Source organism: Abramis brama, assembly GCF_963993115.1.
Source record: "Abramis brama genome assembly, chromosome: 2".
Taxonomy (NCBI): Eukaryota; Metazoa; Chordata; class Actinopteri; order Cypriniformes; family Leuciscidae; genus Abramis; species Abramis brama.
This window is the reverse complement of record NC_139964.1, coordinates 32,366,770-32,380,818: the sequence shown is the minus strand read 5'-3', so window position 1 is coordinate 32,380,818 and position 14,049 is coordinate 32,366,770. Positions and strand designations below refer to the sequence as shown.

The window sequence follows — 14,049 nt, the reverse complement described above, 5'->3', positions numbered from 1 at the left end:
TTTTCAGCAGATTATCCGAATAACCAATTTATTCGATTTAACCGAAGGGTTCTTTTTTGTTTCCTTTTCACTATTTTGTAAAAAATAATTTCTGTTTTCAATTCATTTTTTTGTAATTGAATAAAAATATGTATAGTGCATTTCATGTGGTAAAAATTGATGCAAATTGATGCAATTTTTACATTCATGCTTTAAAGAGTAATTCACCCCAAAATAAAAGTTCTGTCATCATTTTTTAAACCTGTATAATTTTCTTTATTTTGTGGAACACAAAGATATTTTAAAGAATGTCGGCAACCTCTTTTGGTCACCGTTGACTTCTATGGTATGAAAAAAAAAAAAACATTTCTCAAAATATCTTTTATGTTCCACAGAAAAAAGAAAGTCATACAGTTTTGAAACAAAATCGATTTTTAATCTGAAAAAAGGGAGAACCCTTCCATTAATAAATCATTTATTTGGATAATATGCTGAAACTGACCGAGTATTGGCAGATTAATCATTCTGGCTGATTCATTGACTTTCACTAGTCCAGTTAATGCATCTACTGCACTTTAATCTTTTAAAGCTTCTTTAAGGCCACCACTGTTTTCCCAATTTAAGCCTTTTTGTAGTTATTTGTGTAATGTTGCTGAATGTGAATGATTGTTTGTTGTCATAAGTGACCAGATACTTGCAGACAACATTGAAAACACCAACAAAGTCATAGTCCGACTCCTACGCATATTTTCCGTTTCATGAAGCATCTCCTGTATGGTTACAACTAACAATGTGGACATAGCCTCATGCACACGCTCGTGTCCACACATGGGATGACTAAGCAAGAACAGTCATCATCAGGAATGTGAATGTGATTATGTCAGCGACTGAATGACAACAGCTGATTCACATAATGAGCATCATTTTTGTTTTTGTTTTGTTGAGAGAGCCCTCAAGTTTCAAATTGAGATGCAATGATCTTATCTGTCTTATCCTCACAGCAGGCGATTCTGCACACAGATGCATCGCAACCTAACAACCTAACAGTTTATTTGCTCGCTAGATTATCAGTTCACAGATGGAGCTGATAGAACTTAATGTTATGTGCTTGGCTAGCATGTTCCGCAAAGCCTTATCCCTGTGAACTCATGTTGTGTATCTGTGTGTTTTATTAAGTAAGTTCCCAGCCCTCTACGCATTAGACCTGCTTAATGGGGTTTGAAGAGTAGGTTAATTCCCTTTTTGCTGTCCTGTCTTCACTTCACTGGCTTTTAACACAGTTGCGTATTGTTTTTGTCAATAAGTACATACCATCAGTAAATCGATGCGCCTGTATGTAGGTCTATAGAATAAGGTGTATGTTTGGTTTCATTTTGTATCAATGGAAATTGGAAGTTAATTTTATCTAGTAAGCAGTTTTAGTGCAATGAACACAGTGGGTTAAAGTAGTTCACCCCCCCATACATTTAGTCACTCAAGAACTTAAACTCTGGTTGAGTCTGATCCACTAACAAATTGTTCTGATTAGTTTTGTGAACCAAAACCAAACCAAAGTCAGACTCAAAACAACTCATGAATGAATTAGCCTATAGTCTTCCCCCCCCCCCAAAAAAAGAAACTGTATTTTTGGTGTTCTTGAATGTAAAGTTTCAGGAAGTTTTTTTTTTTTTTTTTTTTTTTTTTTTTTTTTTGGCAGCGATGCCGCAGAAGAACCATTTAGTGCACAGTTCTTAAAAGAGTAATTATTTTCTTACTTTGAAGAACATTTTAATAATCTGAAGGACCATCCGTGCTAAAAATCAGTGCTTTATTTTTAAGAGTGTGATAAGAAAGAGTATGTTGTTTTTGTTTTATTACAGTCTAACATTTGGATTTGATTTGGCGAGGATGCTCAAAGATGAGCTTGCCAAGAAGAGCGCACTTGTCAGTGTCTGTCTGCATTTCTGTTTGCCAGAAAAGTTATTGCTGAGATCTGATTGGCTGAGATGTGTTTTGCTGAGATGTGTTTGGCTGATTGTGCAGTTTTGGAGGGGATCATGAGGGTAGAGACTGATGCTCAGGCATAATGGACTCCATTGTGTTACCACAGCTCCAGATCGTATTCACCATTGACTTCATGTTGTGCTCTACCGCCACACCCTCAGCCTATTTACTGACCCCTAGTGTGTGTGTGTGTGTGTGTACTGGTGACTCGCTGCTGTCATGTTTGTGTTGACCACCTGGATTGGACTAACTTGAATTTATCTGTTGGTTTATGTAAATATCCATCTCTCAATACTGTTGCTGAGGGGTAACATTTGCTTCTTTGTGTTTTTTTTTTTTTTTTTTTGCCTTTTGTGTTTTTTTTATTATTTAAAGGGGTCCTTGATTATGATTTCACTTTTTTAACTTTAGTTAGTGTGTCATGTTGCTGTTTGAGCATAAACCACATTTGCAAAGTTACGACGCTCGAAGTTCAATGCAAAGGGAGATATTTTCTTTTGCTGAAATCACTTTTTTAAGGACTACAACAAATTCTGGTAGGGACTACAACGAGCTTCTTCCTGGGTTGGTGACATCACAAACCCTAAAATTGACATAAACCCTGCCCCCAGGAACATGCAACAAAGGGGTGAGGCCCTCTTGGGCAGCTTTAGAGAAGAGGAAGAGTTGTTGTCGCTGGAAAAAGTTTGTCCTAGGGTTAACAAACTTGGAGAGGTTGAAATATATTTTTAACACTGTTCCTGAACATTATAACCTCAACGTTTGTCTGTGCGCTCCACATTTTACGGAGAACAACTTCCAGAAGAGAGTACAATGCAGGCTGTATGCACAAAAGCTTCTCCTGAAAGACGTAGCCATTACCATTTTGTCAAGACAATCTGTTGTTAATGGATCACAACTTGTATTATTATTTGTAGTCGTTTTAAATATACAGTTCCAATTATAAGCTCATAAGTTGTTATATAGCTATGATGTAAACGAAGGGCAAAGCTTTGCCTCTGCTAGCCTGCTAACTAACATTACAGTATTGATGTAGTGTTTACTGTAGCTTTTGTAAGCTCTTGCTTTTCTAAGACTGTTCACCGAAATGGTTTGAAATTGATGCCATCGTTAATATTTACACTAGAAAAGAACTCCCAGTTGTGGAGAGGCAGGACATTTCCCGAACACGCACTAAGCACTGCCAATCACAACACACTGGGCCAGCTAACCAATCACAGCACATTTCGTATTTCGGAAGGAGGGGCTTCATCGAAAACGACGCATTCAACCAGACTGGGGAGTGAGGACCTGTAATAATGTAAAATATGTGAAAAAATACTGACAATATAAGTCATTATAAGGGCTGTTCCCCAGTGTTCATGTTCACATGTAGCTTGAGCTTTTTTTTATCTTACCAGTATTGGTTGCTATTGGATATTTTATTGTGCATGTTTGCTTCCTCTAGTTTTACATTTATATTACCCTTGTTGTCAATTGATTAAAGTTGATTTGATTGTCATTGTTTGCTAATTGCTGCGTTCTCATGAGTGAAGGGTTGTTGGAGGCCCTCATATTGGTATGGTCTAGCCCTCATTGCACAAGAATTTAGTCTACAATTTATAAATTTATTGGTTATACCATGAAAATAATTTATCGGCTTATCTGTATCAACTAGAATTGTAATATCGGTGCATGATCTCCAGTGAAGAGCATACTGGTCTGGCGTATTCCTGTTTTTAAGCTAATCAACAGCTGGTTTAATAACTTTGATGGGTGGTTCAGAAACTCGATCGCTTCCCTCCCCATTTTTTTCCCCCCAAGTGTAAAACAGCTGCATTTTCTCATGACCTCATAAAGGCAAACTCTGGCCATGTGTTCCAAAGCCCCCTTTTTTTTCCTAATTCCAGCTCCTCCCCATTGTGACGTCATCAGTTCTGTGTCCATGATGAGTTCTACTCATTATCCAACGTTCTGAAGCATTAGTGCAGCTTGCATAACTGTTCCATTACTAAAACCACACTTTCATTATTTCAGTGCCTTGGGCTAGTCCTCCATACATTGATCTTGATGCGAAGTACTCAATCGCTGTGTAAATTCTCTCTCATTCTCTTGATCTAATTGTTCATTGTGGTTTAACTACTTGATTTGTTATTCAGGACGAAATGTCACTAATGTACACGATTAGACTTTGTTCTCTCTCTGTGTGTTAAATTAATGTTCTATTGTTATGCTAATCTCCGATTTTTATAAAGCACTTAAAAAACACAGTTTCCTGATTCAATGCAAGAATCTCAATTCGGCCCGCCCCGTGAAATCATTTATTTGGATGCCATCCTGTTAATACATCCCAGAGTGATGAATATTTAATGCTGTGAAAGCCAGCATACTCTGCAGAGAGACACATCCTCCCCTCCCATCCACACTGTCCTGTTGCTCTTTGTCTGAGAGAGCATGCAACAGTTAGGGTGTTGTAAACTGATCCGCAGGGTGTAGTAGCGCCTGTAATCTCTCTCTCTCTTTGCTTCTATCTCTTCTCTCTTCCCCCTTCCTCTTTGTGAAACACCAGCTGCTCTACTGCTCCCCCCCCCCACCCTTAACTCCAAAATTCCCCTTTCTCTGTCTGTCTCTCCCTTTATCAGACCGGTCAGCTCTCCGTCACTCCCACAGCTCTCTTGGATTTCCAGGCTCAATTTAGGATTCAGGGTTTCAGGCACTCTCTTCGGAGATCGGATTGCTCTGAGAGAATACACTGAATTTGAGCTTGAATTTGGGGGGGGGGTTTCCCTGTGTTATGTCCCTGATAAGATTATCATTTTAGCTTTCTGAATCATTCTGTTAAGCAGAAAAGATTTTTGTATATGGTCAGGAAAAAAGAGCAAATAAACTATGGTTGATTGATGGATTAGATTTAGCTTTAGGATTTATTGTATTTTTATTTTCAAAATCTAAATGACGCTTTTACATCACGGCGCCTTTGAGGTCATACTCCTAACAGATGAGAATATAATCTTGAATATTTACACACAAACTTTATAAAATTCTTTTTATAAAATTGTACTATTTATATAACACAGAAAGTGGGAATGGAGAAGCAACGTTTTTGAAAATACTTGATATATGATATATGAAAGAAAAAAGCTTCTTTTTTTCTGCGTCTGTCACATTAGAAAGAAGGATGTGCACACTCTTTCCTGTGTTTGTGTACACGACCACGTGTGTGCGCATGTCTATTCATCTGTGTATTTAAGAAAGAGAGAACTTCTCCAGGTCAGTGTGTCTTAGAGTCCCCTGACTCTGGGTGGGTCTGGTATTTTACAGGGTACTTAGTCTATATAATACTGTATCTGTGTGAGATACACTAGCGGCTACTATTCTTTCAACAATCCCATTATTCATACAATCTTAGATAACCTTTAAAATGGAGCAATAAACTACAGCCATAATGATCCACTCCAGGAAGAGATGTACTGATTTCCTCATTCACACACACACACACACACACACACACACATAATAAAAGGGATACATTGCAGTAGAGTAACAGTGACATACAATCCTTTGTTTAGCTGATCATGGTTTTTTTTTATTCACTAATAGGATCAGTTGGTTTGCACAAGGAAGGCTTGTGTTTAATGCAAATGCATTATAAACATTCCGTGGATTTGAAACATGACGGATATACTCTGCTTCCTGGTTATTTTTAGACATTTATCAAACACTCACATCTACTGTTATATAGATTCGATCAGCTTGTGTTGTAATGCGAATGGGAGACATTGGGAGTGGTCACAGACAGGTGTTTGCAACCAGGTTTCCAGGACAACTGCTGCCGTAGCAACTATGATTAGTGATGTCACAGGATACTGTCTCACAGGAGGGTGGTAGAACAGGCACAAAGCGCTTTAATTAGCTCGGCCCTTTAATTTGGGGAATCTAGGTGTCGTACTAATTCATTAACGAGAGATCTTAGACTTTATAAGACAGATAGAAGTAAACTTTTAAAGTAGTTCAAAATATATTAGTCATTGAAGCGCCAGTCATTTTGTTTTTAGTAATTTAGTAATCAATTGAATTTTTTTTTTTAATTATTCCAAGAGCAGTTGTACATCTACATGCCTTCAAAACATTAGCAAGCACATTATTATTATTATTATCTAGATTGCCTTATTTAAAAAAAAAAATACATGCACAGTTTGGAACAACATGAGGATGAGGTGATTTTTAGGTGAACTATTCCTTTTATACACTTGTTTCCTGCAAAAAATTGTTCGGTTTGTATTATGTTCAAGAACATGTTGAACCATAATTTATTAGGGGTGTAACGATACCCTAATTTCACGATTCGATACATATCACGATACTGAACTCACGATAAGATATTATTGCGATACTCCAAGACATATGATAAAAGGTTAAGAAAAAATGTACTGTTGATTAAATGCTAAATTTGATATAACATTGTGGGTGTAAATGAACAGGCTTGGACAATGGTGACACCAGAATAAATATATTCATGATTCTGAACCTGAAAATACAGAATTATTTTAGACGAATATGCTTGCACTCTGTCACTGGCTAGATATATTTAAAATAATAGGCCACTTTTTACTGGTAACAAGACATTTGGCATTATCAGGACCCACTAACATTCCCCCATTATTATACATTATATTCAATCAACATAATATATTGTAGTTTAATGTAGTACTGACTCTGAAAACGTAAATTTTTTCTCACAGGGTAATTTTTATTTTGGGTGAACTATCCACGATACATATTGTTGCAATTTTGTATTGCGATATATTGTGAAACGATATATTGTTACACCCCTATAATTTATACTATATCCTATACTAACCTATACCTAGGATCAGGATTTTTGCAGCCGACACCAACTACCGATTTCTTGTCATCATGAATGGCCGATCCCGATCATTCAAGCTTTATAAATAAGTGATATGTAAGCTCTCCATTGATTGTCACTGATGATGATCAGATATTTCTTTCAATTTTATTATTAACTTAAGGTTAACTTCACTCAAATAACACGCTTGGCCAGTTACAGAGAAACTATTAAGTGACCAATCCTGAGTGGCAATGCAGCATTTAACCAGCGTGGTTAGCCAGCCGTTCTGATTATTCCAGGCTGAGGACGGTTTGTAATGGTGCCGTGCCCAACCAATCTCAAGAGGAAATATAACCGGAACCGCTCCTTACCGTTCTTAAAACCGCTTGGCCTGTTGGTGGAAAAGCAGCTCAGCTCATCTATCGGATTCAACTGCGCATTTAAATATGGTTTTCAATTCAGAAACTTTGCAGTGTGTATTTAGCAGCATGAAAAATACACTGTAAAAAAGTCTGTAAAAATAGGGCACAAAGCACTGTAAGAAATATATATATATATATATATATATATATATATATATATATGGTCTTAAGTAAAATTACCTAAGCCAATACAATACAAAACAAGTTCGGTCAAGGCAGTAGTGCAAATTAAGTCTAAAGTACAAAAGCCGTGTGGAGTATTGACTATTGCACACTTATTGCACAGTTGTGGCATATAACAGAAGAGACGTAAGTGTTGCATTGTTTTGCGTGCTATTGGCACAAGTAGTGAGCAGTCAAGTATTGCACAGATCTTTCACAGCAGATCATACAGGTTATTGCACAATAGGCAGTAAAGTACTGCATATGTTATTGCACACAATGGGAGAGTAGTAAGTAACTGAATGAAAACAGATACCGAGTGCTATAGCCACTGTGGGGCTGATGTCTTTTTGACATCATGTTTTATGCTTAGTTGGTTATTATGAAAGGATTCGTGAGTGTGCAGAACTCGCGCTCAACAAAAACTCAGCTTTTTTGAGAAGTGTTGAGGGGATTGGGACTAACTTAAACACATCTGATTGGCCTTTGCACTTGGTAGTGTTTTAAAGGCACTATGTAAGATTTTTGTATTAAAATGTTATATTTTGTATGAACGATGTTATATATTTTGTTGACTTGTGTACACATTATCCCAAATGTTTCCAAGAATGTTTAAATCCAGAGAAATCCGCAATTTTAACCAGGACACGGACCACGTCTGTGCGTCGCCTATCAATAACATCATACCCTCAATTTCCAAGTTTTGTTTTGTAGAAAACATGGAAACACCGAAGACACGTTAATATATTATGTGTTTTATTAGACAGGCGAGCAACTGTTTGGATTCATTCATCGACAGAAAACTAATCATTGTTATACCGCTCAACACAGTGAGTCCATACAATGGAAGTCAATGCATTTGCACCTATTTATGTGCTGGTCTGAAAACGAGGTGTTCAGGCGCATTGTTGGCGTGTTGCTATTTTGAGGAACTGAAATAGACTGCGCCATTGACCAACTGAAACCTGGTCTAAAGTCAATGGTGCAGTATTTTTTTTGTTAATTAAAAAGCACGTTAGTAGTGTGCGCTTATAGGCGTGTCCACTACGCACGTACACTCTGCTTATTACACACACAGGGATGCGCAGCAGCACACAAACAAGCCAAATATTAAAAATAAAAGGATAACAATGTAAAAGATTAATGTTGTGTACACAAAGATATGGTGGAATTCGGCTTGTCCCGTAGATGGTCTGCTTGCGCGCTTTAACCTCGTGCACGAGCAGATCCGTTTGCACTCTTGAGACGCATTCAGTCTTTCTGCTTGCAAATTCCGTCATGTAAATAGCGAATCCGCCATGGCACGAGCGCAACTGGCTTTTAAAGGGAATGGGGGATGAGACTCTGGTTGGTTTATTTCACGTTACGCCCAAAACACACCCATTACTCATTAAGAGTATAGGGACCTTTTTAGACCATGCGCCGACCATTTTTCCCGTCGTTAAACTAGCAAAAGTGGATTCGGACATGCCCTAAGTGCACTTGCGTCCGGCGCTTTAGACCAGCGGTCCCCAACCTTTTTTGCGCCACGGACCAGTTTAATATCAGACAATATTTTCACGGACCGGCCTTTAAGGTGTGGCGGATAAATACAACAAAATAAAATTATACGACCGGCATAAAAACGGGGGTATTTTTTAAATATAATAATAAACGTGAATCCAATGTAGGCCTACTCGCAACTTTATTAGCAGCGTCCTCGTAACATCGCGCCTAAAAGCCTGAACACAAACAAAATGCCCCCAAAAGAAAAAAATCTCCATGTTTTCGGTGCTGATGCGTTCATGTAACATGTAAGGGTGGCGCTGCCAATAAAGCACCTAAAAGCTGTCACAACGAACCGGCAAAATGAATGATTATGAATATGTAAAATATAGCAGGAGACATTTTAATTGTTTACTAATAAACCAGTTTTTGTTATGTCAGTGTCGGCTGGAAAGATGAAGTTGACGATGCTGACTCGCGATCTTCGCATGTAGTGAACGCGCCAGAGAGAAATGCACACTTCATACGGATTACATAAGCAGAGAGCAGTCTGTTTTCTTTCGTTTTGAATTGTTCTGTTTAAAAGTAGACATTTCAAGCTTTCTATATATGTCTCAGGTCTGTGAGGCAAGTAGGCTACCTTATCACTGAGTTTCGGTTAATTTATGAGACCAGCTCAAGCTCACGCGCCGGCGCCTCCGTGTCGTGATTATCTATTTTTTAATATATTTACTTATTTATTAAATCCAGACAATTGGTTGATGAAACATTGATTAAAATTAAGATACAATTAATACAAAACGAAATTAAATTTAAAGACAGGCTTTGTGCTTTCTGTTTGAGGTCTCTGTGAAAGTTTTAAAGCAGTCTTTCAGTGCCGCTTTCAGAGCGCTCACGTCCGTAACGGAGAACTGTCCCGTCTGTAACATTGTTTTTTTTTTTTTGTGTGTGTGAAATAAATTTCTAAATAAATGCGACTTATAGTCCAGTGCGACTTAGGCTATATATGTTTTTTCTTCTTCATGGCGCATTTTTTGACTGATGCGATACTCCGGAGCGACTTATAGTCCGGAAAATACGGTAAGTTATTTATTATTTCTGTGCGGCCCGGTACCAAATGTCCCACGGAGGTTGGGCCCGGGGGTTGGGGACCCCTGCTTTAGACCATGCGCTTAGATCGTTAAAATAGGCCCCATTATGTTTAAATCTCGTTTTCTTGGTTTTCCGCGAGTACCATGTTTTACCATGCCTAATATCTATCTAGCTCACTGCAATATGCAACAAGTGTCTCATAGTAGCCGCATAGAAGCGAAGACACCACTCAGAACAGATGATAAGAAACACCTGGGTTTTCACCACTTCACTGTAAACATGGGCTGTGTCCGAAATCACCCCCATGGCTCAGTGCTAAGGTTTATTTCTATTGGCCCAGTCAGGCCAGTGGTTAAATTTATTTAATAAATAAATAAAATAAAATAGGCCTAGTTATTTTCTTCGTTATTTTTGACCCATAACCATAAGGTTGTGTGACACCAAAAACTACTAGCCAAACTTTCAAATATTCTCTAAAGACAAGTAAACTGTCAGTAATAAAAAATAAGAACAAATAATCAAATTGCCAGCAATAGCACAAATACAATAGAACAAACATACTCTGCTTTTCATGTTTTTCAGGTAAGTCCAACTCCAACAGTAATTTTCAGGTTGAGGAAATGAATAATCAACTGTAAAATAGCACTGCATAGTCTTCACTGTATAAATGAAATATGGATTAATCCTTATTAAAGTTACAAAAGTTATTCAGTCAAGAGCAGTGAGTGATTTTTTTTTTCTTTTTTTTTTCTCCTTTGCTTTTGATTAACATTAAAACAAAGACAGCAGCAAGTTTATTAGGCTGCTGTCACTTTAAGAGCTGCACGGATCCAATATACTGTTAAACATGCGTTTTATTACTCAACCGTTTATGTTCACTTAAGATATAACAGACTGTTTATTAGTATACTCGCCATGACTGGCATTTTTTGACGTAATTTTGTTTGAAAATGTCCGTTCAAGCGCAAGAAGACCTGAAAGAGAGCTCAATTCAGCATTCGCATGCTGTTTGAGAAGCGGCTTTCTGGACGCGCACTTCGGATGTGTACATTCAAAAACATCTCGCACTATTAAATTGAGTTCTCTTTTGCGTCTTCTTGCGCTTGAATATTTAAATTGTCAAGGCTTGCAAATGATAAACTTCCGTGAAATTAAAAGATGATATTTTTAGAAATGTCTGTTTGTTTGTTTTTTGTCCATACAATGGAAGTCAGTTGTCACCAAAATTCTAACATTCTTCAAAATGTCTTCCAATGCATCACAATGCATATAGGTTTGGAATGACATGAGGATGAGTAAATTACAGAATTTTCATTTTTAGGTGAATTATCCCTTTATGACACTATTTCCTACAAAATTTTGTTTGGTTTTGATTGGGCTTCAGAACATGTTAAAAAATAATCTATAACCTAACCTCTACATATACTATTTTTCATATAGATGTTGGGAAACCATTTTGTTTCTATTTATTTCTAATTAAAAATATATATATATATATATTTAAAATTACTATTATTATTTTAATAGGTTGTGGTGCAGAAAAAAATGCCCTCTGAATTGTGTACAGTGTAACTGGGCCACCTCTCACCCACTGACCCTGGACTGATCCTCCACTTTTGACATTTCCCCCACTCCTTGCAGTTCGAAGAGACCCAATGTAGTCAGGACACCCATGATCTCACACCCACTTCCTACACGCTTCCTTTATATTATTTTTGTAAAATAAAAGCCTCTGAAATGGCAGTCACTGGCAGTTAACTTTGGGCTCATATATCGACTGCAAGATAATCAGTTTCGGAAGCTATTATCTAGTTATTTAAAGTGATAGCTCAAATACAGTTGTAAGAGTATTAGTGTAATCCACTACACAATGATATCTCAGTCTGAGTTTGAGTGAGTACAATAGAGATTTAAGAAGGCCTTTTCCTCATGATGCCACAATGAAACTATTCATTTGAACTCAGTGTGCACTCACACACACACTATTCATCTCAACCCATAATGAACACACTGAAAACCTCCTAAGGAACTCTTTGCCGCCACATGTGCGCGCACACACATACACAAAATGTGTATCAAATTATATTGTTAACATAAAAAAGCCATTAGTTTGGGAAGTAATCAATCAGACTTATTCTGTGTCTATACTGACAATATGATCTTGCCCCAAAATCTGCATAGATTTGGATGTATCTAGATATAGGCCTGTGTATGTGGGCGTCAGTCTCTATTCATCAATCTGACGCTAAACAATAACGCTCACCACACAAGAATGTCAAGAATGCTCCAGATGTGTCGGTGTGTTTTTATGTGTATATGTAGTAAAGAGGCCGTGAAGCTTTTCACTGGAAATATCTCTTCTGTTTACTGTATTTATTTATTTATTAAATTTTTACATATCTTCCTTTTTATTTCCATCCCATTTTTTACTGTCACTGAGGTCAACCAGTTTACCTAGTTTTTATTTCTACTTTTTTTAAATAGTCGCTGTGTCCGAAATCACAAACTGTTACATGTAGGTACTACATTTGGTTTGAAACGTGTTTCGTGACCATTAAAGTACATTCAGTATCGTATGAATGAAATTCAGACGTACTACATCCGCCATGTTGTCACTGTCATGTGACCTATGGCATCAGTTACGTTGCTTCACTTTCATTCAAAATGTTTCATTTTTGTTGTAAAAAAGTTATTTTGTATATAGCCGCTCTGGAGAAGCTCAGTTCAGTTCTCATATATTGTTGTCAATGCAGGCAGATCAATATTATTGTTAAATATAAAATTAAATGTTAAATTAAATTTCCCCAACTAAGCAAGCCAAAAGCCAATGGCAACAAAGGTGAAAAGACGACAAAGGCGAAAACGGCGTTATTGTGACAAACATCTGAATGAAAACAGATTATCAGAAACCGAAAAAATGTTGGGTGGGGAACTTGGACTGGATTGAGGCAGATTTGAATGCAAGCTTGCTGTTGATTGTATGAAAGGGCCGTGTTTTATTGCAGAGAGAAGCAAGCATGTCGTTCTCACTGGAAGACTGAGTTACGACATTTTGATTCAAAATTATGAGGTAAAAAGAATTTTAAACATTATATTGTCAACAATTCCTCAATGCATATTTAGAAAATAGATAGGGTGAATTTTCATTTCATGCCGACTTTAAGACTGATTAGTTGAGTACTTTTTAAGGCAACACACAGACTAGCGACATTTTTGAAAATAAGCATTTTTTCCCCCGTAATTTGATTGCATGGACACTTTTATCCCAGTTTGAATATTGTCTTTTGGAATTTAGTTTTCTTCTTTAGTGTCCCCCTTTCTCTCTTTCCTTTGTTCATTCTCACAGTATTTTGTCACAGTAACACCCCTCTCCGTTTTTGTCTCTCTTGCATACGGATTCTGTATTGCTCTCCCTCTCAAGTTATCTTCAAATTGTAAACGTTTTTCGAATGTTCAGCTACAGATGAAACCAGGGTAAATGAATTCAGAGCTCATGACTGGGCAGAGAGAGAGAGAGAGACAGAAGGAAGGACAGTCATTTTTTTGGCCTCAGGGCTTTTACTGAGCTCAGAATCGCTGGCATTCTCACGAGCCACAGCAGTTGAATAGAGCTCCCTCTGTGTGTGTGTGTGTGTTCAAGTAAGCATGACCTGAGAATGAGCACTGCTCAGTTATATTTTGGATCGAACAGCACAAGAGCTCATTTTAGTCTCGCGTAGCCAGACCTTCAGACTGACAGGCAGAAGGTCCGGACTCCCATCGTGGCTTTCATTTGTCATGGTTAGGGGCGTGAAAATGTCCCTATGATAAACAGAACAGCGTGCATCTAATAAATTATTCATTCAAGAACATTGTGCAAGTTTACTGCAACAATGGTGTCGTGAACTTCACATACTTTTGAAAATCCAGCACTGCTACTACGGCTTTGTTTCCAGGCGGACCATTAATGAACGCAGCACACATCTCCAGGAAATCATGTAGATTTCAACCAATCAGATGACCACTTCAAAACTCCCAAAGTGTTTCCTATTTTGTGTGCCTTGTGCGACAGACGTTTAGCCAACGGTCTGTGAGCGTGACGTCTGAGGCTGAGACTAG

At 37.6% G+C, this 14,049-nt stretch overlaps 1 protein-coding gene across 1 annotated transcript in view; it reads left to right on the top strand.

Moving 5' to 3' along the window:
- Positions 1-14,049, top strand: part of pkn1a (protein kinase N1a) — a 44,946-nt gene that overhangs the window by 1,447 nt on the left and 29,450 nt on the right. The window lies entirely within an intron of this gene.